Source organism: Ceratotherium simum, chromosome 7, assembly GCF_057802395.1.
Source record: "Ceratotherium simum simum isolate JZ-2026a chromosome 7, ASM5780239v1, whole genome shotgun sequence".
Lineage (NCBI taxonomy): Eukaryota > Metazoa > Chordata > Mammalia > Perissodactyla > Rhinocerotidae > Ceratotherium > Ceratotherium simum.
The window spans coordinates 82,422,200-82,447,074 of record NC_141906.1 but is presented as its reverse complement, the minus strand read 5'-3'; the positions used below and the strand labels follow the sequence as shown (position 1 = coordinate 82,447,074).

Sequence of the window (24,875 nt, the reverse complement as noted above, 5' to 3'; positions counted from 1 at the left end):
CCTGAAGTAAGACCAAACTTGGCAAGTTTAAGAAACAGAAGGACAGACAGCGTTCCTGGAGAAAAACTGCTGGGGAAGATGGTGATATGTGAGGACCTCTGAGAGGCAGGCAAGTGTCCAAGACTTCAGAGCCTTGGGGGCTCAAGGAGGAGTGTGGGTTTTATTCTAAGTGTAAAGGGGGAGTGACAAAATCTGATTTATGCAGGAAAGTATTATTTAGGCTGCTGTTTGGAGAATGGATTGTAGGGGGCCTGAGGTAAAGAATGGGTGGAAAGTGTGGAAGCAGCAAAACTGACTACTGCAATGGTCCAGGCAAGATGTCATGATCCCTTGGATGAAGGTATTTGAGTGAAGGGGGATGAAAATGGATTGGAGATTTGTTTTGGAAGTAGAACTAACAAGAAATCCTGACAGATTTGATGTTAGGGGTGAAGAAAAGGGAGGAACAAGGATAATTCTTTTTTTTTCCAATTATTTTATTGAGGTCATATTGGTTTATAACATTGTGTAATTTCAGGTGTACATTATTATAGATCAGTTTCTGTATAGACTGCTTCAAGCTCACCACCAATACTCTAATTTTGGTCCATCACCATACATGTGTGCCCCTTGACCCCTTTCACTCACCCCCCCCCACCCCCTTCCCCTCTGGTAACTACTAATCTGTTCTTGTTATCCATGTGTTTGTTTATCTTCCACATATGAGTGAAATCACACTGTATTTGTCTTTCTCTGGTTTATTTTGCATAACATAATACCCTCAAGATCTATCCATGTTGTTGCAAATGGAATTATTTTACCTTTTTTAATAGCTGAGTAGTATTGCACTGTATATATATATGTGTGTATACACACATATATATATACCACATTTTCTTTATCCATTCATCAGTTGATGGACAGTGGGTTGCTTTCACATCTTGGCTATTGTGAATAATGTTGCAATGAACATAGGGGTGCATAAATCTCTTTGAATTGTAATTCTTAAGTTTTGTGCTTGAGCAATATGTTTAGAAGGGTGCCATTAGATGAGTTAGAGAAGATTGAGGGAAGAACAGCCTCTCATTGGGGTGCAAGATGGTGGAATAACGAGTTCCATTTTGGACACACCAAATGGCAGATGTAATTTATTCTAAGACACACAATTAGCTTAAATACTTCTAAGAAAGAGAGGAAAAAACCACTTTTAACTGGTCATACCAGCCTCTATAGATTTCACATCTTTTTCTATTGCACAGGACTTGGCAATTTCCTCTGCCTTAAGTTGAAGTGCAATAGGCAACCTTTTTTATGTATCTCAACAACAAAATTGTCAGCTGTGGACATCCTTTCCATCTTAGGTTCTATAAAGCACTAAATTGCTGTTTTGTAAGAGAATATGGAATTGTGGTCATTCTTACACAGACAAATATGCACTTTCCTATAATCAAATTTACACCTTGCTGTTCTGTTTCCATGCATTTCTGTGTACACGATAATTTTTATTTCAATGCTAAATTATTGTGTGATATAAAGAATAATTTATTAAAGAAATTGTAAATGGCAATTAAAACTAACACATGTAGTATGAACAATGCGTATCACTCAAGGAAATGAAGAAAATGTGACCAAGTTTGTGTATGTGCAGGCAATGGCAACTCAACCTCTCCACTTGGCAGATAGAGATTTTGAGACGCCACTGATTGTAAGATGCATCCCAATTTCAGAGATATGAAAATGTGAGAAAATACGGGTAATGGAATGAATGACGTGACATATTAAGTTTGAGCTATCTTTAGAAATCTGGAGTTCACAGGCAAGGTCTGGGCTGGAGATACAAATTTGACAGTCACCAGTATATAGAAATATTGGAAACCACGGTACTAGATGAAATCTCCCAGAAAAGTGACGAGAGAGAGAAAATGCCTGGGGACCAAGTCCTTGGCAACCCAGCATATAGAGATCAAGCAGAAGAGAAATCAGCAAAAGAGACAGAAAAGGAGTGCTTAGTGCAGTAGGAAGAAAACCAGGAGAGTGTGATGCTGGGGGAGCTAAGAGGAAAATTTTCAAAAAGGAGGAAAGGGTCAACTATGTCAAGTGCAGCTAAGAGGTATATTAAAGATTAGAAACTGACGGCTGTAATTGGCAATACCAATGTTGTTGATGACCTTGATGAGAAGACGGTGAAGTGGAATGGACCAATGCCAGACAGGAGAGGGAAGAGAGAGTGAGAGGTGAAAAAGTGAAGACGCTAAATAAAGATCATTCTTTTGAGAAGCTTTAATGGGAATGGGAGCAGAAAAATATGTCTGTAGCTGAAGGAAGATGTGAGGTCGAGAGAAGTTGTTGAGGTTATCATTGTTGTTTTAAAGAGGGGAGGTATTGGAGCAGGTGTGTGTGTCAATGGAAATGATCCAGTGGAGAAGAAAGAAGTAATGATGTAGAAGAAAAAGGAAGATAGTTGCAGGATTGAAATCCTTGAGAGAGGAGGGGAGAGGCCTCAGAACATAAATTGAGAAGTTGAACTCTAAAACTGAAAGGCATATTTTTTTCTCTTACAACAGGAGTGAAGTATGGGTCTACAAATAAGAGGCAGGTATATTGGAAGACTTGGTATCTAGAAGTTGAGTTAGTTCTGATTGCTACTATTTCTTTAGTGAAATATGAGTCATGCACCGCAAATGGGAGAAAGGATATTTTTGCAAGATTGTAAAAATTTTGAGAGGGGAGAAAGTACAAATTAGATGTCTAAGGAAAAAAAAGCAAATCATCTAGGAATGCATAATAGGATTCCCAGGCAGTAGTAAGTACCCACTGAGATTTAAAATGACATGAGATCACATTGCCTTTTTCCAGCAATATCTAGCTCCACAGTCTAGGAGCAGAGAAAGTGGGTAGGTAGTTTCAACCAGGCTTGAGGTTTTGCCAGGGAAATACAGCAGAAGGAAAGAGACTCAGAGAGTGAGGGTATTTGCAAAGGAGTGATTGTAGGTCCAAAGCATCTATAGTAAGGAGTGAAGTACAAATAGGAGAGGAGTGAAAAACTGTGGGTCCATGGTTTAGGGAGCGGGCTGTAACCTTTGGGACAAGGGGTAGACTGTGTCCTTGGTGAGCAATGGAGTGTCTCATTATTTTACTTGGTAGAGAGAGAGACAACCTCCAGAAAGAAGGAGGTGAGTCCATCTGAGATTGGAGTACAAGCAAACTGTGTCTCTTCTCAGAGAATGATGACAGTTCAGGAGGCCTAAAGATCTCCGAATCTGGAAGAAGTATAAACAGGTTGGTTGGCTTTTCCTTTTATGCAGTCTAAGATTTTCCTACTACGATTAAATTAGGTTTCACCTTCTTTAGTCCCCAAAGCCTAATGAAGAGCAGCTGCATGTCATCTACCTGGAGTATCCTTTATTTTAATTGTGAACTTGTATTAAGTCACCCCTTAAACTTCTTTCTCCTGTCACACTATTTCCATGTGACAGACCTCGCAGGCCGTGTGATATGGCCCTTTGATCATTTCCATTGAGCTCCACTGGGATCCTATAGCAGACGCTATAAAAGTTTAATAAGGGTTCAAATAAAGTTTTGATAGTACCAGTACAACCAGAGGATATCTTATTGTGTCTAAATTTTCTACCCTGGATTATATGCTTTGTTTTAATGATTGCTTTTTAGATACATTCTCTTGCAGGTTTATTTTTAGTCCTTGGTTGTTTCTGATCATCTGCCCATCCCATGTGGGCATGCACTTGCATCTAGATTGACTCTACCCATTTATTGGCTTGTGCTTCTTTTCTACGAGTCCCATTAATAGGGCCCATCTTCTATGGGGATTCACACAACTCCTTTTTTTCTCTTAGTTTCTCATTTTTTTAACCTTTCCTAGGGTCTCTCTCCATTTGGCCACTGGGCAAGCAGGATCCTCCAACATCTGGTTCTGTTTGCTCTACGATCTAGTTACCTCTCTTCGTGGAGAGAAGAAATTGTCTCCATTGACCATTCCCCTCAGAATACCTAAGTACAAGATGCTGAAAACTAGAAATGCTCTATGTATGGAACTGAGTAATATAATAGAGACCACAATAATTGCTAAATGTGGATCCAATATTTTATCATTGTAGTTATGACATGACATGCAATTTTCATGGTGTTGCATCCAAAAAATTATTTTTGGAATATAGTCAATGCTTAGGGCTCTGTGAAGCCAAATGCTCACACCCATATAAATCACTGAAGATCCTTTACCTAGTTCCTGTCAGCTATCTTTCCAAAGTTGGCACTATATCCAGCAACCATCTTAGAATGACTCGCAGCTCACAGGGCACATTATCCCACAGTAGCAAGATGACTTCTGCCAAGACTTTGATGGCTGAGTAAGGCACAGCTAACAATCTCTCCACCAACTGCAACTAAGAGGCCAAGCAGTGGCCATCAGTCACAGTTTAGTCCCTCTCTTGGTGAAACTCCTCCTTCAAATTAAAAAACAATCTAATGGCCTGACTCAAATGATGATAATAATTATGGGATGATGAAGAAGATTTTGAAGATAAAATACATCTGAAGGAAATTCTCTTAGCTTACCATTTCTAATTGCGCCAATTGGAACATCTTGTCCAAATACCCAATAACCTGAGGGAGGACAGGAACACTGGTGAGCATTAAGGACATCCAATGGAAGACCGAGGGAGAAGTAGCCAATACTGACACATCTAAATATCAGAAATAAAGTAGAATATCTCTACTTAGTGAATACCTGCTATATATCAAGTGCTGTCATGTATTACTTCATTGATCATAAAACAACACTCAGACAAAAGTTTATAGCTCCATCTAATAAGGTTAACTAACTTATAGCCAGCAGAGCGCACATCAGGAATTTGAACTGTTGTCTACTTCTTTTCAAAAGGCATGTTTTAACTACAGGAAACCACTGAGAAGAGATATCCCAACAGTCTGCCCTAAGCAAAAGAGGGTGGCAAACACACTTTCTCAAATGCTACAGGAATCTTGATGGGATTTGGACCTTTGGTGGGAATAGGCAAAGCTAGATGACCTGGAAGATTATTCTTTATGTGGCCTGAGGATGATTTATAAGGCCCATAGGATCTTGTTTTGTTTTGTTTTTTAACATAACTTTATTTTTATTTATTTTTATTGAAGTATAGTTGACATAAAATATCTTATTAGTTTCAGATGTACAACATAGTGATTCAATATTTATAAACATTATGAAATGGTCACCACAATAAGTCTAACAACCGTCTGTCACCATACAAAGTTATTACAATATTATTGACTATGTCGCCCATGCTGTACATTACATCCCTGTGACTTATTTATTTTATACCTGGAATTTTGTCCCTCTTAACTCCATCACCAATTTCACCCATTCCCCCCGCCCCTCTCCCCTCTGGCAACCACCAGTTTGTTCTCTGTATCTATGAGTTTGTTTCTGTTTTGTTTTTTTTAGATTCCACATATAAGTGAAATCATATGGTATTGTCTTTCTCCATCTGACTTATTTCACTTGGCATAATACTCTCTAGGTCCATCCACGTTGTCGAAAATGGCAAAGTTTCCTTATTTTTTATGGCTGAGTAATATTTCATTGTATATATAGATCACATCTTCTTTATCCATTCATCTATCGATGGACACTTAGGTTGCTTCCATATCTTGGATCTTGTAAAGAAGGCTGCAATGAACATAAGGGTACGTATATCTCTTTGAATTAGTGTTTTTGTTTTCTTCAGATAAATACACAGAAGTGGAATGGCTGGATCGTATAGTAGTTCTATTTTTAATTTTTTGAGGAAACTATACTGTTTTTCATAGTGGCTGCACCAATTTGCATTCCCACCAACAGTGTACAAAGGTTCCTTTCTCTCCAAATTCTCACCAACACTTGTTATTTGTTGTCTTTTGATAATAGCCATTCTGACAGGTGTGAGGTGGTATCTCATTATGGGTTTGATTTGTATTTCCCTGTTGATTACTGATGTTGAGCATCTTTTCACATGTCTGTTGGCCATCTACATGTCTTTGTTGGAAAAATGTCTATTCAAGTTATCTGCCCATTTTTTAATTGGGTTGTTTGTTTTTTTGATATTAAGTTGTATAAGTTCTTTATGCATTTTGGCTATTAACTCCTTATCGAATGTATGATTGGCACATATCTTCTCCCATTCAGTAGGTTGCCTTTTCGTCTTGTTGACGGTTTCCTTTGCTGGACGAAGGTTTCTAGTTTAAGGTAATCCTATTTGTTTAATTTTGCTTTTGTTGCCTTTTCCTGAGGAGACTGGCCAGAAAAATATTGCTAAGACCGATGTCAAAGCCTGACTGCCTATGTTTTCTTCTAGGAGTTTTATGGTTTTAGATTTTACATTTAAGTCTTCAATCCATTTTGAGTTTACTTTTGTATGTAATGTAAGATAGTGGTTCAGTTTCATTCTTTTCCATGTAGCTGTCCACTTTACCCAAAATCATTTATTGAAGAGATTATCTTTTCCTCATTGTATATTCTTGCCTCCTTTGTTGTAAATTAATTGACCGTATAAGCATGGGTTTCTTTCTGGGCTCGTATTCTGTTCCATTCTGTGCCAGTACCATACTCTTTTGATCACTATAGCTTTGTAGTATAGTTTGAAACCAGAGAGTGTGATACCATCAGCTTTTTCTTCTTTCTCAAGATTGCTTTGGCTATTTAGAACCTTCTGTGGTCCCATAAGAATTTTAGGATTCTTTGTTGTAGTTCTGTGAAAAATGTCATTGGTTTTTTAATGGGGATTGCTTTGAATCCATAGATTACTTTGGGTAGTATGGACATTTTAACAATATTAATTCTTCCAATCCATGAGGACAGTATATTTTTCCATTTATTTGTGTCATCTTCAATTTCTTTCATCAATGTCTTATAGTTTTCAGAGTACAGGTCTTTCACCTCCTTCATTAAATCTATTCCTAGATATTTTATTTTTTTTGATGTAATTGTAAATGGAATTATTTTCTTAAATTCTCTTTCTGATTGTTTGTTATTTGTGTAGAGAAACACAACAGATTTCAGTATATTGATTTTATATCCTGAAACTTTACTGAATTCATTTATTAATTCTAATTTTTTTTGGTGGAGTCTTTAAGGTTTTCTACATATAGTATCACGTCATCTGCACATAGTGACAGGGTTACTTTTTCCTTTCCAGTTTGGTTGTCTTTTTTTTTTTCTTGTCTGATAGCTGTGGCTAGTACTTCCAATGCTGTGTTGAATAAAAATAGCGAGAGTGGGCATCCTTGTCTTATTCCTGATCTTAGAGAAAATGCTTTCTTCTTTCACCATTGAGTATGTTGTTAGTTGTAGGTTTGTTACATATGGCCTTTATTATGTTGAGATATGTGTCCTCTATACCCACTTTGTTGAGAGTTTTTATCATAAATGGTTGTTGAATTTTGTCAAATGCTTTTTCTGCATCTATTCAGATGATCATATGATTTTTATCCTTCATTTTGTTAATGTGGTGTATCATGTTGATTGATTCATGGATACTGAATCATTTTTGCATCCCTGGGATAAATCCTACTTGATTGTGGTATATGATCCTTTTAATGTATGTTGAATTTGGTTTGCTAATATTTTGTTGAGAATTTTTACATCCATGTTCATCAGAGATATTACCTTGTAATTTTCTTTTTTTGTATTGCTTTTGTCTGGTTTTGGCTTTAGGGTAATGCTGGCCTTGTAGAATGAGTTTGGAAGTGTTCCTTCTGCTTCATTTTTTTGGAATAGTTTGATAAGGACAGATCTTAATCCGCAGATTTTGTTTGTAATTACAGGTTTGTCTGATTGCTAAATATTTTTGACTTTTGCAATTCTAAGGGTTTTAATATCTATATCTATCTATTTATCTATCAGTTATCTCTATCTCTCTCCATGTCACTTCCCCTGTCTTTTTCTCTCTCTGTCTCTAAGTTTCTGTCTGTCTCTATGCATCCCACTCTTTTTTTTTTTTTCGGTCTCTCACTAAGGGAGGGGGGCTGTTTGTTAGGGATGTTCAGTATCAAACTCCGAAAACTAACAAGGTCCAAGGCTAGGTCCAGAGAGAGGAAGCAGAAAACTAGTTTTACTCCAACCTCAAGGGAAAGAAATTAAATAATAAAGAACATATGTTCTAGATTTTCTAAAATATGCCTTATTTCACATGTTATGGTCCATTGTCCACATAAGCAATTTTGTGTGGTCCAATCTAATACTGTAATCATAATCACCCATATATCTCTTCCTAAACATGTCAGAGCACAGAGTCCATGCTCAAAAGAGGTTGCTGCCTGGATAACCACAATCAATTTCTATGCAGGAAGAAGAGCCATCTCAGTGATTCTGGAAAGCCAACTGTTAAAGAGGAGAGTCCCAAGGGTTCTTCATTCCCTCACCCCATAATTGGCTTCTGAATGAGTGACAAGGATGAGAACAAGAGCTAAACATATAAGGACCATGACCTGCCTCATCACACTTCTCAAATTTTGGAGGACATGGGGTTAAGGAGGCTGTGTGTGCACAGGGTAAGAGGATAGAATTGGTGGCCATGATTCCCAGGCTAAAATATCCACCCTATCTGCATCAAAAAGAATAAAATACCTAGGAATAAATTTAACGAAGGAGGTGAAAGATCTGTACTCTGAAAACTATGGCATTGATGAAAGAAATTGAAGATGACACAAATAAATGGAAAGATATACTGTGCTCATGGATTGGAAGAATTAATATTGTTAAAATGTCAATACTACCCAAAATCATCTATTGCTTCAATGCAATCTTCATTAAAATATCAATGGCATTTTTCAAAGAACTGGAACAAATAATCCTAAAATTCATATGGAACCACAGAAGGTTCTAAATAGCCAAAGCAATCTTGAGAAAGAACAAAGCTGGAGGTATCACACTCCCTGATTTCAAACTATACCATGAAGCTGTAATATCAAAACAGTATGATACTGGCACAAAAACAGACACAAAGATCGGTGGAACAGAGTACACAGCCCAGAAAAAAAACCCACAGTTATGTGGTCAATTAATCTATGACAAAGGGGAAAAGATAGTCTCTTCAATAAATGGTTTTAGGTAAAGTGGACAGCTGTATGTAAAAGAATGAAACTGGGCCACTATCTCACATTATATACAAAAATAAACTCAAAATAGATTGAAGACTTAAATGTAAGACCTGAAACCACAAAACTCTTAGAAGAAAACATAGGCAGTCAGGCATTGACATGGATCTTAGCAATATTTTTCTCACCCAGTCTCCTCAGGCAAGGGCAACAAAAGCAAAAATAACAAATAGGATTACATTAAACTAGAAAGCTTTGTACAACAAAGGAAACCATTAACAAAATGAAGAGGCAACCTATTGAATGGGAGAAGATATTTGCCAATCATACATTCAATAAGGAGTTAATAGCCAAAATATATAAAGAACTTACACAACTTAATATCAAAAAAACAAACAACCCAATTAAAAAATGGGCAGATAACTTGAATAGACATTTTTCCAACAAAGACATGTAGATGGCCAACAGACATGTGAAAAGATGCTCAACATCAGTAATCAACAGGGAAATACAAATCAAACCCATAATGAGATACCACCTCACACCTGTCAGAATGGCTATTATCAAAAGACAACAAATAACAAGTGTTGGTGAGAATTTGGAGAGAAAGGAACCTTTGTACACTGTTGGTGGGAATGCAAATTGGTGCAGCCACTATGAAAAACAGTATAGTTTCCTCAAAAAATTAAAAATAGAACTACTATACGATCCAGCCATTCCACTTCTGTGTATTTATCTGAAGAAAACAAAAACACTAATTCAAAGAGATATACGCATTACCCTTATGTTCATTGCAGCCTTCTTTACAAGATCCAAGATATGGAAGCAACCTAAGTGTCCATCGATAGATGAATGGATAAAGAAGATGTGATCTATATATACAATGAAATATTACTCAGCCATAAAAAATAAGGAAACTTTGCCATTTTCGACAACGTGGATGGACCTAGAGAGTATTATGCCAAGTGAAATAAGTCAGATGGAGAAAGACAATACCATATGATTTCACTTATATGTGGAATCTAAAAAAAACAAAACAGAAACAAACTCATAGATACAGAGAACAAACTGGTGGTTGCCAGAGGGGAGAGGGGCGGGGGGAATGGGTGAAATTGGTGAAGGAGTTAAGAGGGACAAAATTCCAGGTATAAAATAAATAAGTCACAGGGATGTAATGTACAGCATGGGCGACATAGTCAATAATATTGTAATAACTTTGTATGGTGACAGACGGTTGTTAGACTTATTGTGGTGACTATTTCATAATGTATATAAATATCGAATCACTATGTTGTACACCTGAAACTAACAGGATATTGTATGTCAATTATACTTCAATAAAACAGTCCCCACCCTATCACTAGTTTCTGTGTGAACTGAACTTCTGTTCTCTTTAGCTTTTCATCTGTAAAAATACGATAAATATAGCTCCCATTTCATAGGAACGTTGTTAAAATCAACAGAAATTACACATACATAGCAATTAGGATCGTATCTAGTACCTAATAGGCAGTCAGTAAATTTAAGCTATTGTTATTATTGGAGACTATCTTTCAGGTTGCAAAGCCTTGAGAACTTGGTGAAACTTGTAAAACTTGGTGCAGGCCTGTTGCAGCTCTCAATATTCAGAATAGTCACTTCATCTCTCTTCTACCTGTAAATTTAAAAGGGCAGGAAAGGTGCAGTGGGAGATAACTGTGTTCAAATGGGTTCTAGCTTGGAACGAACATCCTGACAGAAAACCAAAGATGCCTTCTTTTTTTTGAGGAGGATCAGCCCCAAGCTAACCTCTGTTGCCAATCCTCTTCTTTTTTGCTGAGGAAGACTGGCCCTGGGCTAACATCTGTGCCCATCATCCTCTACTTTATATGGAACGCCGCCACAGCATGGCTTGACAAGCGGTGCTTCGGTGCGCGCCCGGGATGCGAAACTGCGAACCCTGTGCCGCCAAAGCGGAGTGCGGGCAATTAACCGCTCTACCACCAGGCCGGCCCCAAGATGCCCTCTTTTTAAAAGACAGTGGAGCCTAGCCTGGGGGGTGGGGGCAAAAGTTTTTAAAAGGGGTTTAGGATCCATGTGCACATCAAACATTGTCAACAGATGGAATAGATATTTCTCAACATATACTGCTTGTGCTGTTTCTAAACACATATGGACACTGCTGTATTTAATTTCAGACACATTGTTTAGAAGTGCTACAGAATTTATGATAGTTTTTATTGCACTTTTTCTCCATCATTGAACACTAAAAATAAAATTACTTCACATGGACAACCAAGACATTTTTCAAGCTGTTTTTTAAGAAACTCCAAAGACCACCATATAAGGGAAGAAATGTGAAACCAGGAGACAAAAGACCTGACTTCTGGTATGAGTGCTGCTCTTCTAACTGACCACGGCGCCTGGAGTCACTTCATTTCTCTCTGCCTCAGTTTCCCCTGGGTAAAATAAGAGAATTGATGATAATAGGATTTCTAGTGATCTGGTCCAAGGAAACAATTATAAAACTGGAATAGGTTATATTCCTGGAGATGTTCACTGAAACATTATTTATAACAGCCAAAAATTAGAACAACATAAACGTCCAAACATAGGGTAATGGTATTATACATCTACTTGATGTAATGTAATAAAACCAATTAAAATTATGCTCACTAATACTATGTAACGACATGGAAAATTGCTTCTGATCTATTCTTAAAAGAAAAAAATGAGATATAAATGATATAATTATAACTATATAATAAAAACCATGGCACAGAATAAGGGAAAACTTGGAAGGAAATACATTAAATGTAGTTGTGCATGAGTGACTTTAAATCTTTTTAAAGCTACTTTTGTATGGTTTCCAAATTATATTTAATAAGGATACATTACTTAAACTAAACAAAATACATCAATAATAATCAGCTGAGAGAGTTGGGTTAAATGTTTTCTAAGGCCCCTTCAGTTCTAAAATTCTACTGTAGTCAGGAAGATTTAAAGAGATAATAGATTAGTGAAAGCCCTTTCAAATGTGTACAGCATTGCACAATTATAAGGTCTTATTATTATTAACTTGTACCAAGCAAGAACTAACACAAATCCATTAATAAAGCAAAGTAGTGAAGACACAATGCTCCACTTGCCGTTGCAGCTTTTTTTGGCTACAATATTCTTGATGCAACCCTTGAAAGAATGACTTTTATACAGCTTTTTGCCATGCAGCCCTGTCTGCCCTTTGTGCTGACATAATCGTCAAGCTGGTTTTACTGCATTCTCAAGTGATGGGCAGAACAGATGGCCAAAGCCCACCTTGGGGACTGGTGTCTGCTTAGAGTGTCAGTGATGCTTTGCAGGGAAGGGAGAAGGACGTATGACTGTCCCTGTAAGAATGGGGAATCCGACCAATGAAGAGGGGTGTCTGGTGGGCCTCCCTTTAGAAAATCCCATGGAAGCTCATTTACACATTGTGATGCCAAGGCGAAGGTAAGCACAATGAGGAATTAACCCAGGAAAGTGGGTTTTTAGCCCAAATCACAGGTTACCAGTTACAATTCATTCCAGAACAGGAGCAGCTGCTAGAGTCTGTCTTTATTTTACCCAAGGTATATTGCCTCATCCTCACCCAAAGAGAATGGAAGAGTGAGCAAAACAAGATGAAGTTATACAAAACAAAAGCCGGACTTAAATTTAGAAGACCTAGGTTGACTTGCGACCCTGCAATGTACAAACTACAGAAACGGTGAACTAGGCACACCACCTCTTTGAGCCTCGGATTACTCACGTATAAAATCAGGTTAACCTACTTTGAAGGAGTATTAAAAAGAGTTAAATGATGTAATATACAAGGTGCCTGCTACCTGGTAGGCCTTGAGGGGTTATCTCAATTGAGTGTGTGGATTTGAGGCAACTTTGAAAATAAGTTCAAGTCCATGGTTCCGAATGCCTTGCACAAAGAGGGGTGGTATCAAGAGAAATCAGACAGTGAGTCAAAAATGAATTAAGTCTTATTTTCTGTTTTCCTCGTCTACTTGTGCTTGCTTTTGTTAGAGTTCTAAAGTCTTGGGCATGTTGCTTGACAAGACAAAGAGAATCTAAGAGCTCAGATGGTCCAAGAGACCAGTTTTCCCAATTAGGCCTGAGTCACTGCCATGGCCCTTTGGGTAGACTCAAGGGGCAAGCAACAAAATCACAGAATTTACTAGATCAAGGGGCCTTAGAAATATAAAGTCCAAAAATAAGAGAAATGAGGCTCAGAGAGCTGAAGAAAGTTGCTCAGGTTTGCACAGTTGGGAAGTAACAGAGTTGGTATCCAAATTTAGATCCCCCATTCCCAATGTAACATTTTTTCTACTATAATTTTCTGGCTTGAGAAATATGATATAAATGCAACAGATATGGAGGTTTGAGAGCATACACACACACGGGCATGAATGATGACAGGGCACTGATTCAGCGGGAGGTTGAGACATATATGTGGAGCGGCCGAGAAAGGCAAGAAATGAGACTAATACTGACACCTCGCATTGATACATCAGTTTTAAAAGTTTGGTATAACATCAACTCCATTTAATCTTTACAGATTTAACCGCATTAGTTAGGCAGGACAGATCTGGGCCCCATTTTGTAGGTGAAGAGGTAGGTGAAATGTTTTGCCCAAAGTCTCACAGCCCATTAGTGGCAAAAATGGGGGAAGCGGTGAGCTCTCCTGATATGAAGAAAGAGAATTCTTTGCATGGCCCCATTTAGCCTGCTCGTTTGGAGCATATTCTCGAAAGCTGGAAAAACCACAGGGACAGTTCTCAGCTTGACTCACCTCTGGAGCCCTTTATGCTCCATCCATCACCTTTAGGAGCCATAAGACCACGTCATGACGTTGGGTCAGTAACTCCTCACAGGCTGTCACCTGGGCCCTGAGAGTCCAAAGAGATCAGAGTGGGTTTATTTGCCTGGAACTTTAAGTCACTGGGCATTTTTTAAAAGAGAAATAGGCAACCAAAGAACAAACTGGGTTGGCATCTCGTAGTGTGGATGGGGGTGGAGGACAAAAGAGCAGATGAAATCAACCAGGCTTTATCAGCTCCACCAGGCCTTCCCCTGGTGGGCAGCCTCGAGGAACCAGCCACTTGCCTTTTTACAGTTTTAACTAAAAGGAGCATTACAGAGGTGAATTAACATTTAAAAAGAATGTAAAAACTCAGAGCTGTTCTAATGATGATTAATGGAGAGCTATAAGGGGGCCATGACCTGCTAGTGTCATTAAATGGATTGGCAGGTTTCTGAGCATTAATTATAAATAGCCACAGGAGTTCTCCTGCTTAACAGAATGATGATAAATCCAAGTCTCTGAGAGAGAAGAAGAAAGGAAAGCAAAAAGGAGAAAAGAGTTTACCACAAGTGTGTGCCTGTGTGTTGTGGGGAGGAAGAGAGAGTGCGAGAGCAGAGGGAATGAGATAAATGATAAATTAGACCCTGCCAGTCAATCACATTTTCTAAATGTTTTATGTCCCAAAAGCTATAAAAGCAATATTCCTTTCTGCCCTTATTGGAACCATTTCTGTACAGCAATCACATCCGTTTCCTTGGGGATTTCAACTGAAATGCGCTTTGCCTTTTCTTTTTATATTTACTTTCCAGCCTGCAACCAAGGGAGGGTCAGAGTCCGCATACCAATGGGCAGGAGAGAGACCTAGAGACCACAGAGGAGGCCAGGGGAGGGAGAAGTACTGACCCAGGGCCAGCTCCTGCCCCCAGCAAAGTCAACAACAGCAGAGGCACTTTTGGGTCTGTCCTGGGATGGTCTCAGCCAGTGATGAGGCCAAGGCCTGATCTAAGACATAGTGAGGGCTCAGCAAAAACTTGCTGACTCGATAGACTGCAAGCGTCATGAGGGCAAGGATGAATTTTTTTGTCTGCTTTATTTACTGCTGCATGGCCAGATCCTGGGGCAGCACCTAGAGCATCTTGGCACCCTGCCAATATTTGTCGAATGAGGGAGTGAATGAAGGAGTGAATAAAAAAGTTTATCCGTGAGTAAGAGTGTGTGCCAGGTCTCAGTTGAGAAGGTGCAGTCCAGGCAGAGACACCCAGTTCCTCAGAGCCTCTGGGCAGATGGCCTTCAGGTAAGGAGCACACACACCCCTGTGCACAGGCGCCCTTCATTAGCCCTGGAATGCTACAGGGCCACCTTTCTTCCTGGCCTGCCCTGTGAAAACGCATTCAGATTCACTGCATTTGGGAACCGGAGGAAACTCAGAGAGGTGAAGAGACTGGTTCAAAGTCACTCACCTGACTAGTGTAAGAGCCAGCACCGGGTCCCTTCTAGTGATCTCTCCCACGCGCACCCTGCCTCTCTCCCTCTCCCTCCTGACTTCCAAATAGGGACGCACAGTGGTCTCAGCCTGCCAGCTGGTCCTGCGTCCGGTGGGCAAGACTGGCCAGAAATGAGCTGATCTCCCTGTGAGCTCTTCCTTCCGTGGACAGGTGATAAGACTCCTCTGGGTTGGGGTGATTACCTGTGGTGGAGAACAGTTGAAGAGGGAGAGTGGGGGCAGGGAGGGAGAAGGAATGAAAGAAGAACTCCCAAACTAGGATTTGGAATAATGGGTACTCCTGGATGATGTTATATTTCTTTAATGTGTCGTTAGTTTTCAAGGCTTTCCTCTGCAAGTCATTATTTCAGCTGATTGGAAAATAGTGTTGAAAGACCTGCTTCTCCGGTACAATTTTCTTCATATCCTATTAGTTGCAATACAATTACAGAGAATACATCAATTCCTGGCCTGCCCGCTGCTGCTGCCGGAGCTGCCTATTAAAAAGCGGCCTTATTAATGGAATTGTACATCTAGGATTAATCGGCTTGTGTTGGCCATTTACATTTCTCATTCCACAAGCACTTTTGTTTGCTTAATAGGCTGAAGGAGGTAGGAAATGACACAACAAAAGCCTCTCCCAATTGCCACCCGTATCACTGGTGGATTTAATATCCCCTCCTTCTTTCATCCTGAAGTGCTGCATGGGGATAAGATCTGGCACATGCCACGAGGGAAAAGCAAGGCGGCAGCGAAATAGCGATTGGTGGGGAGAGAGGGAAAGAAAGAGGGGCAGGGAGAGAGGCCTGGGCCACAGGAACGTCTTCGCACTTCTGGGAAGGAGCACAGTCTCCTGTTCTCTGTCCACTCTGAGAGGTAGGTATGCGTGGGAGGGGGTAGCACAGAGGGGCAAAAGCCCAGGAAAGCAGGATCCTGGTGGGAGGGCAGGGGCAGGGAGGGAGGGAGTTGCCTTGCATTCGTGGGATGGCTGTACCGATCTTTTGCTATGAGTGGCTCCTGCAAATTGTCCTTTATCCGGGCTGAGTTGTTAACCCGGGTCTGGCTCCCTGCCCATCTACACATTCCTCCATCATTTCCCATTTAAGGCTTAGGGTTAGTCAATTCCAAGTCACTCTTCTCCTAGGTCAAGCAAAACACACAATTTGACATGAAGGGGAGTTGAGGGGGAGGTGAGGGAAATCACAGAGGTCCAACTGGCTTTCTTTTTTCCTGTTGGTATGGATAACTTAGAACTGACGGCTTGGAATTTCTCCTCAAAACCTAGGAAAGGAAAATTAAGAGCATCATGGCAGAGTTCTTGAGTTCACTGGATTCCAAGAGATCAGCTAACAGGCAGCTGCCTCTGCAGCAGCAGTCTGCCTAGGAGAGTGTCCCAGAGAGAGACACCAGCCCACCTGAATAGGCCCAGCACGTGGGAATCCCTGACTGCAGGGGAGTGCTGGTGAAAGTAGGGTAGAAGGGAGGTGAGTCTGCTCCAGGCCCTTCCTCATCCACTTGGGCTCTCTGGAGAGTGTGGACATTGTACACTTAACTGTGTAAGGGCAGTCATTTACCCCTCCACCACATATTGGCCTGCAGGCAGTACCTGCGATATCAGAGAGAGGTTTAGACACCCCTGGGAAAAGTCCTCAAAAATAATAGACCTTGGACCTTTTAATCAACTTCTATCTCCAAAGAATTCAGCCTTTCCAGTGCAGGATGGGGACTGGGAGAAGAGGGAATTGTGGGCTCTGCCACTGGGGCTCCAGCCTTAAACCGTCAGGAGTCCGGTTTGGTGATGGATGGGGATAGACTTCCTCTCCCCAGGCAGGACCCACACTTCCCAGCCAGAGCCAGACACCCACCCGACCATCCTCTCCTCCTGTGCTCCCTTCAGCCTGCCACAGGAGGTGAGGCTCAGACTTTCCAGGGCAATGCTTGACTGAATTTGCTTCTCCTTTTGTCTCTGACTGGCCGGCCTCCCCCCCGCTCCTCCCCACTCCCATCCTGGGAGGTCTGTGCAGGTCAGAAATGATGGACAGCTGAGGCTTATGAAGCCCAAACCGCCTTCCCAGCCAGGGCTCTGTGGTCAATGGAGGGCTGCAGGCTCTGGGACAGTGGCACCGTGGCAGCGGAGTCCTGGACGGTGAAGCGCTGTAATAGAGTATGACTTTGTGCTTTAATGGAATTTTTCTAGACCACTAGGAAAAAAAGACTCCATTAACCACACTACAAAGGCCTCTACTTATTAGTATTTTAGAACAGTGGCAAAACATTTCGTGAATTTAATTATTGCTGACAAATATGAAAATTGAAATCAAAGTTAAATTTTCAGCTACAGTGCCTCGGATGATGCCAGCTTTCTCTGACTTCAACTATTGCATGAACCATTTATCCTTCCAATACTTTCAGCAGAAGATTGGTTATTTTCCCTCTCCCCTAACACCGCTCACCTCCCTCCCCTAGCCCCCGACTCCCTCCCTGGCTTGGACCCTATATATGTTGAAGCATTAAATCTGACATATTCATCTTGGTGGCTGGCACGAGCTAACTAACTCCATGTTTACCTGTCACAGATACAGAAATGGGCTGAGTGGGCTGCTGGGGAGGCTGCCTCTCTCTGCCCCCCCTTTCTCCTCCCACCCCCAATCCTAGCCTTCTTTTTTTCAAATAAAAGTCATTTGACTGATTTCAAATTCCTCGTGATATCAGGACAGGAAAAAAAGGACTTGTCAACACCTTTCTTTCTTTTCCCCTATTAAGTATACTGTAAAAATCAATCCCTTTTGTCACTTCACTCTGCTTGCGAGAATGTTTAATGGATGTCAAGGGAGCTAATGATCGCTGGTAGAAAATTCATTTTAGATTTGCTATTTATAAAGTACTCAGTACTCAGGTGGGAAATTAACATGAGGCAAGGAGCCGGGTGGGGTGGGGGAGGGACGGGAATGTAGAACTGGGGCCCTGCCAGGCTGGCAGTGCTTTGTGTAGGTGGCACCCAGGCATTCTGGGGGCAGAGGACACACGTGTCAGAGATGCCCTGTGGGATAGGGGAAGGAGCAGAGGCTCGGGAAACATCCAGACCTGGGCAAGTTGACCTTTCTGAGCCAAAATTTTGTCAGCAATAAAATCATATCTATAACACCTAGCTCACAGGTTGTAGAAAGGATTAAATAAAATATCACACATAAAACATTTACCAGGGTCTTGCACCAAGTACTAGTACATATTTAATAAATGTTAAGTTTCTTTCCCCCAAACCCCATAGCCCTGTGAGGGGATCAGGACTGAGTGGCTCAGCACAGAATTGCTGCAGGATCTTAACTTGAGCCAGCGTGAGTGTGCTCACCCGCAGGCCCACATAAGAACCCTGAGCATTACCCGGTACCTACGGCGTCCAGGTGATCAGATTAGCCAGTGGTTCTCAAACTTCAGCGAGCCTCAGAATCACCTGGAGGGCTTCTTAATACACAGCATACTGGGCCTCAGTTCAGAGTTTCTGAGACTCTATAGCGGGGCCTGAGAATCTGCATTTCTGACAAGTTCCCAGGTGATGCTGATGTTGCTGGCCTGGGTCCACACTGTGAGAACCACAGAGACGGACACACAAACTGAACTGTCTCCCTGAAACGCTGCATAGTTCCAGTCCTCCCAGCCCCTCCCAGATGGAGCAAGACCTTCCCCGTTCACCTTACCCGGACCCCTCAAACCAGTATAAGGCTCAGAATTTTGAAGCAAATCACTGAATGCTAGGTATTTTGCTCCCAAACTTTACATCACTGGTCACATGGAAGAGGCAAGAGTCGAGGTCAATTTTCTGGTTTGCTTCAATGAGTAGCCAAGCCTCAGTTTCTCCTCTGGGTAGTTGGTGCCTCAAACACTCAGACGGCTGAACTGTGCCCCACCCGAAGTTCTCTCAGTCGCACATGGAATTCCAGGTCAGAAAGCTCTGATCTATACCGCACCCTGCTTCTAGTTTCTCCTTTTCCTGGCCTTCTCTTGGATACCTCTCTGTAATATTTGGATTAACTGCAAATCTCCTTTGATTACTCACTCTCTGTTGAAACAGACAACCTGTTGCCAGGTGTTTGATTACTGAATCCCAGGGGAGTTCCTAGTTGTAATGCAGCCAGTTACAGTACACTCTGCATTACACACAGTCATTGAGCTGCTAATTCGTTGTCTAAGAAGTTGCTTTTCAGTTTCTGATTTTTCAATAATAGGCTTCTCAGGAAGCCCTTAAGCTTCGGAAATAAGCCAAAAACTGCTTTTCCAGCCATTTACATAAACACAAGCAGATCAAGAGGGAGGAAAATGAGGGAATAGTTTTATGTATTATTCCTGGGGCCCTGGAAGCCATGGTGGATAGCACGTCGAGCCTGCAAGTCTGGAAAAGTGCAATGGAAGTACGCAGGCTCACAGAAAACCTGACACCTAGGCAAATGATAAATCCTGAAATTTCTCCTGACGCCCGGGCTGCAGCTTTGCCGAGCCTGGGCGGATATTCTGGGTACCAGCAAATTGTTCTGTCAGCAAGCCGCTCCCTCAGCTGCATCTTGTTAGGAAGGCTGTTATTCATTCCCCAGTCGCAGGACGGCAGTCCTACCCTCTGAAGTGGCATCCTGTCACCTGGGACAGGTAAGGGAGTGGCTATAGAAAACCTGCCCCAGAGCCACGGCCCCAGGGGAGGGAGCTCAACTTGGAAACTTGCTCCAGGCTTCTGCTGCAGGGAATGTGGGTTCAGGGCCTGGCCCATAACAGGCGCTGAGTGATTTCAACTGAGGGGAGGAACTTTCTGGTATGTGGGCCACTTTCAACCACCGTGTTGTTTCTTTCTCTTTATATGCTCGCTCTCTTCTCTTTTTTTCCCAAACGTAGATTTTACAAATAATCCAATGAGTCAGAAAAAGCAGCCATTATTTTTCTTCCCTGTCAAATCATACACCTCCCCATTAAAGAGTAAATAAACAGGCCCGCAAAACTGACTTCTGCCTTTTAGATACCTGATTCTGATCAGGCGATTTCCTTCATGTATCAAAACAGGACAAAGGTAGAGCAACAGATAAAAACAGAACAAGAACAAGATGTCCAGTTAAATTTGAATTTCAGGTAAATAGCAAATAATATTTTAGTACAAGTACGTACTTTGTGTAATAAAAAATTATTTGTTGATTATTTGGAATTAAAATCTACTGGGCATCCTACATTTTTATTTGCTAAATCTGGCAATCCTAGCAAAAGAGAATATGCAATTTCCTTACATAGTAATATGTATTTCCTTACATAGGAACATATGTAAATACTTTCATAGTTTGCATACCACCAAGCTTGCTCTGTTCTGGTGTTTTTCTTTTTTTCTAAAGTGGGTATATTCCAGAGAAACTGAGACCCCTCCCTGAGGGCAGGGCCAGTGACTTCCTCCCCTCCACCACAGTGCCCAGACTGGGCGTGGCCCTTCCATCAGAGCTCCCTCCCTCTGTGCTTCACCACTCCTCTAAGTCAGGGGCTCTCAAATTGTGTGAATCGCCTGTGTCAGGGAAGAGGGAGAATCCCCCTCCGCCCTTTCCCTTAAGGTTCTTATGGCTGGCCAAATAATGAAAGGACAGGTTAGCAGGAGAAAATAATATCAAGTTTAATAACATGTGTACATGGGAGAAACCTGGGAAACTGAATCTCTCAACACAATGGCAGAGATTCTCATCTTAAATACCATCTTCAGCTAAAGACAAAGGAGGAGGTTGGAGGTGGAGGGTTTGGGATTTCAGAGGGGAAGAAGACAATTCACATGGAGAGGGAAATGTAAATGTTTGTCAGATAATTCTTTACAGGGCCACCTATAGAGAATGTGGCCAGAGACAGAAATCACAGTAATCAAGAGTATGTAGATTTAAGTCCTCTCCTTCCAGTACTAAGAGTTTCCACAGATAAGGCCATCCCCCCCCTTCCCACTACAGAGAAGGAGATACCTTTACAAATGGAGATATTTGGTAAACAGAACTTTGAGAAGAATGGGCTTAGCAAGGACCCTGCCAGTCTGTCCATACCCAGAGTTAAATTCCTTTAGGCAGTTAGTGGGGGAGGTAAAATGTCTGTCAGAGAAAATAATTAAGGCAAAGAGGCATATTTCAGGGTGGTCAATTTTTGATCTCCCACACCTGCACAGCCTCTTCAAACACAGCTGCATGTCAGAAAGCCCCAGATTTTGTGATTCACAGACCACACTGGAACATGGCTCTAACGACATTATGTGGCACAGACCCCTTCCTCCTTCCCTGGGGCAGACTAGAAACAGGGAAACTGCTGGGAGGGATCTGCATGAAGCCCAGGTATAGAAATGGTGGGTTAGAGTAGGTCTCAAAACACTTTTGTTCTCCTTTTTCAGCCATTTAAATTCTTTTCCTGGCCTTATTTATTCCATCACCCTCAACACGAAAACAAGTCTGTACAGTGTTGCACTGGGCTAATCCTGCAGGAGGGACATTCCCAGCACAGAGCAGCGTGTGCAAAGGCACCGAGCTGTGGAAGGGCATCGGTGTCCAGGGTCAGTGTTCAGGATTAGTGGGGCTAAAGGGCAGAATGAGGAGGATGCTGAGAGACACAGCAAGAAAGAGGCTGGGGCAAGAGAGGGAACGGCTTCTGCACCAAATTAAGGACCTTGAGCTTTATCTTGAAAGCCATGCGAGCTAGTGGAGATTTTAAGTAAAGTACTGAGATGACAAAATGTGTTTTTTTAGCAAGAGAATTAATTATTGGGAAGATCGAGGGTGGGCTGAGCTGGGATGTGAACTGGTAGCAGGAGACCTATCAAGAGGCTGCATTAGTCCAAGCAATGACTTAAGCCTCAGCTGAGACAGTGGCAGACAGGCGGAAGGAGGGCAGATACAGGAGATCATTCAGAGGCAGAACTGAACTGAGCTGGTGATTATAGGAGTAGGAGCTGAGGATGACTCTGATGGGGAGGTACAGTCACTAATACCTGTGCTGTTCAAAAAACCTCAGAAAATTGTTGGCTTTTACCTTTCCAATATGTATTGAGTGACAGGTTTCACAAACATATACATGAAAACTGCATTCCAAGGACGTTTACATATCCCATTTTGCAGATGATGGAAATAAAGGCTTCAGAAAAAAATTCAGTTCCAAAAGTTAGAGTTAATGATAGAACTAGGATGAGAAAAGAATATCCTGATTGATGTGGAGATCAACAAATATATTTTATATAGATATGCTCTGTAAACTGTGAATGTAAAACTATATCTTTGTAATTCCTTAGAGAGTTAATGCAAGAAAGCAGTTGGAGATGAGCTCTGAACATGTTTAGGAGATGGTCTGGTACCATATCCTAAGTGAGAACCGGAATCAGAAAAAGAGATGGAAAAATAAGATAGCGGTAGAACATATTATATCTTAAAAATCTGGAGAAAAGAGAGTGCCATCAGGAAAGGAGGATGGATGCTACTTGAAATCCTTCGGATTCACTAGTCAGCTCTTTCGTCCACTACACGAGTAACTATTTCAGTTCTTTGCTGCTTTCTGGAAAAACCAGCCTACAGATGTACGGAAACATATGTGAACCTGTACACACATGTGTGCAGTTACACATCTTCCCCAAATTATGCTCAGAGAAAAGAAAAGCCATCAAATGCTAATTGCTTCAATTTCCTGCCATCAAGCTTAAACGTTTACCTGCATCCATACTGTGCCAAGGACAGCTAATCGTCTCTCTTTTTTTCATTTTTTTTATTGGAGTAAAATATACCTAATATGAAACTTACTATTTTAATCATTTTTAAGTGTACAATTCAGTGACATTAAGTACATCCACAATGTTGTGCAACCATCATCACCATCCATATCCAGAATTTTTTCATCATCCCAAACAGAAACTCTGTACCCATTAAATAATAATTCCCCATTCCCTCCTCCCCCAAGCCCCTGGTAACTTCTGTTCTACTTTCTGTCTCTATGAATTTGCCTATTCTAGGTACCTCTTGTAAGTGTGATGATACAATATTTGTCCATTTGTGTCTGACATTTCACTTAGCATAATGTTTTCAAGGTCCACCCATGTTGTAGCATGTATCAAAATTTCATTCATTAATTTCATTAAGGCTGAATAATATTTGATTGTATATATATACCACATTTTGTTTACCCATTCATCCATTGATGGATACTTAGGTGTCTTCCCACCTTTTGGCTATTGTGAATAATGGTGCTATGGACATTGGTGTGCAAATATCTGTTTGAGTCCCTGCTATCAATTTTTGGGGGTATATACCTAGAAATGGAATTACTGTATCATATGGTAATTCCATTTTTGACTTTTTGTAGAACCACCAAACTGTTTTCCACAGTGGTTGCACTGCTTTACACTCCCACTAGCAATGCACAAGTGTTCCGATTCAATTTCTCCACATCCTTCCCAACACCTGTTATATTCCTCTTTTTAAAAAGATAATAACCATCCCAATGGGTGCAGAGTGGTATTTTATTGTGGTTTCGATTTGCATTTCCTGCTGACTAGAGATGTTGAAACCCATGGTTAGATGCCACAAAGTAGGTGGCAATGCTGTAACCATATGCGTGTTGTCTGGGTGCCAGGGCCTCTTCCATTCTTGTCAAGGGGAGTTCTAACCTTCCTTCCTTTCACACAACACACTAACTGTCTCTTAACATTCATCCTCCCCTTCTTCCATGGTGATAGGCCCCTGAATTTGTCTAGACAGTGGATAATGTATTTCCCACATTCCCTTGCATCTACATGTGGCAATGTGACTAAGTTCTGGCCAAGGGGCTGTGAGGAAGAGTGCCATGTAAGGGCCTCCAGGAAGGGACCATCTTTGGGAGACAGTACACTTCTGCATTTGGCCCTTTCTTCTTCATCTCCTCCTTCATCTCACTGCCTGGCACACAGACGCTGCTATCTTAGACCATAGGGTCAAAACCATGTCCCACAGATCCAAACCATAGAAAGGGCTTGGCCCTGACTTTAGGGAACACCACAATAGCCACGAACAAAGTGGAGTGTGTTTTAACCAGAGAGGTAAAATTCTATCTTATTGAAACCATTTTTATTGTTTAGTTTTGTCATTTGCAGCTGAATCCAAACATAATGGATATTCATAAATACATTTCTCCTTCCTTACCTTAAATAGTAATACAATTGGTCTTGCTCCTTCTTGATACTCATTCTTCTCCCTGTGCTCAAGATTCACCACGCCTCCCACTCTCTCATACTCCCCGAGGGACCTCACTTGGTCAGTCATCTCCTATGTCTTCCTTTCATGCCTCCCTTTACTGGTCCAGGTGTCTCTCCAGAGTTCCAGATATATCTAGCTAACTTCATATTGGAGAGCTCCTAAAAAATGTCCAGCAGGCACCTTCAGACCCATCATGACCCAAATTGAATTCGTCACCACCTCCTGAAAACCCACTGTGCACGTTTACCCAGAAACTAGAAGTCCTCTTTCACTTCCCTTTATCACCTATCACCCTCTTTCCTCTCCA

At 41.3% G+C, this 24,875-nt stretch overlaps 1 non-coding gene across 1 annotated transcript; it reads right to left on the bottom strand.

Annotated features, from left to right (window-relative positions):
- Positions 1-23,898: 23,898 nt before the first annotated feature.
- Positions 23,899-24,025, bottom strand: LOC147916729 (U6atac minor spliceosomal RNA). The gene has a single exon (XR_015552854.1). It is a non-coding gene; the product is annotated as a U6atac minor spliceosomal RNA (small nuclear RNA).
- Between the last annotated feature and the right edge of the window lie 850 nt (positions 24,026-24,875).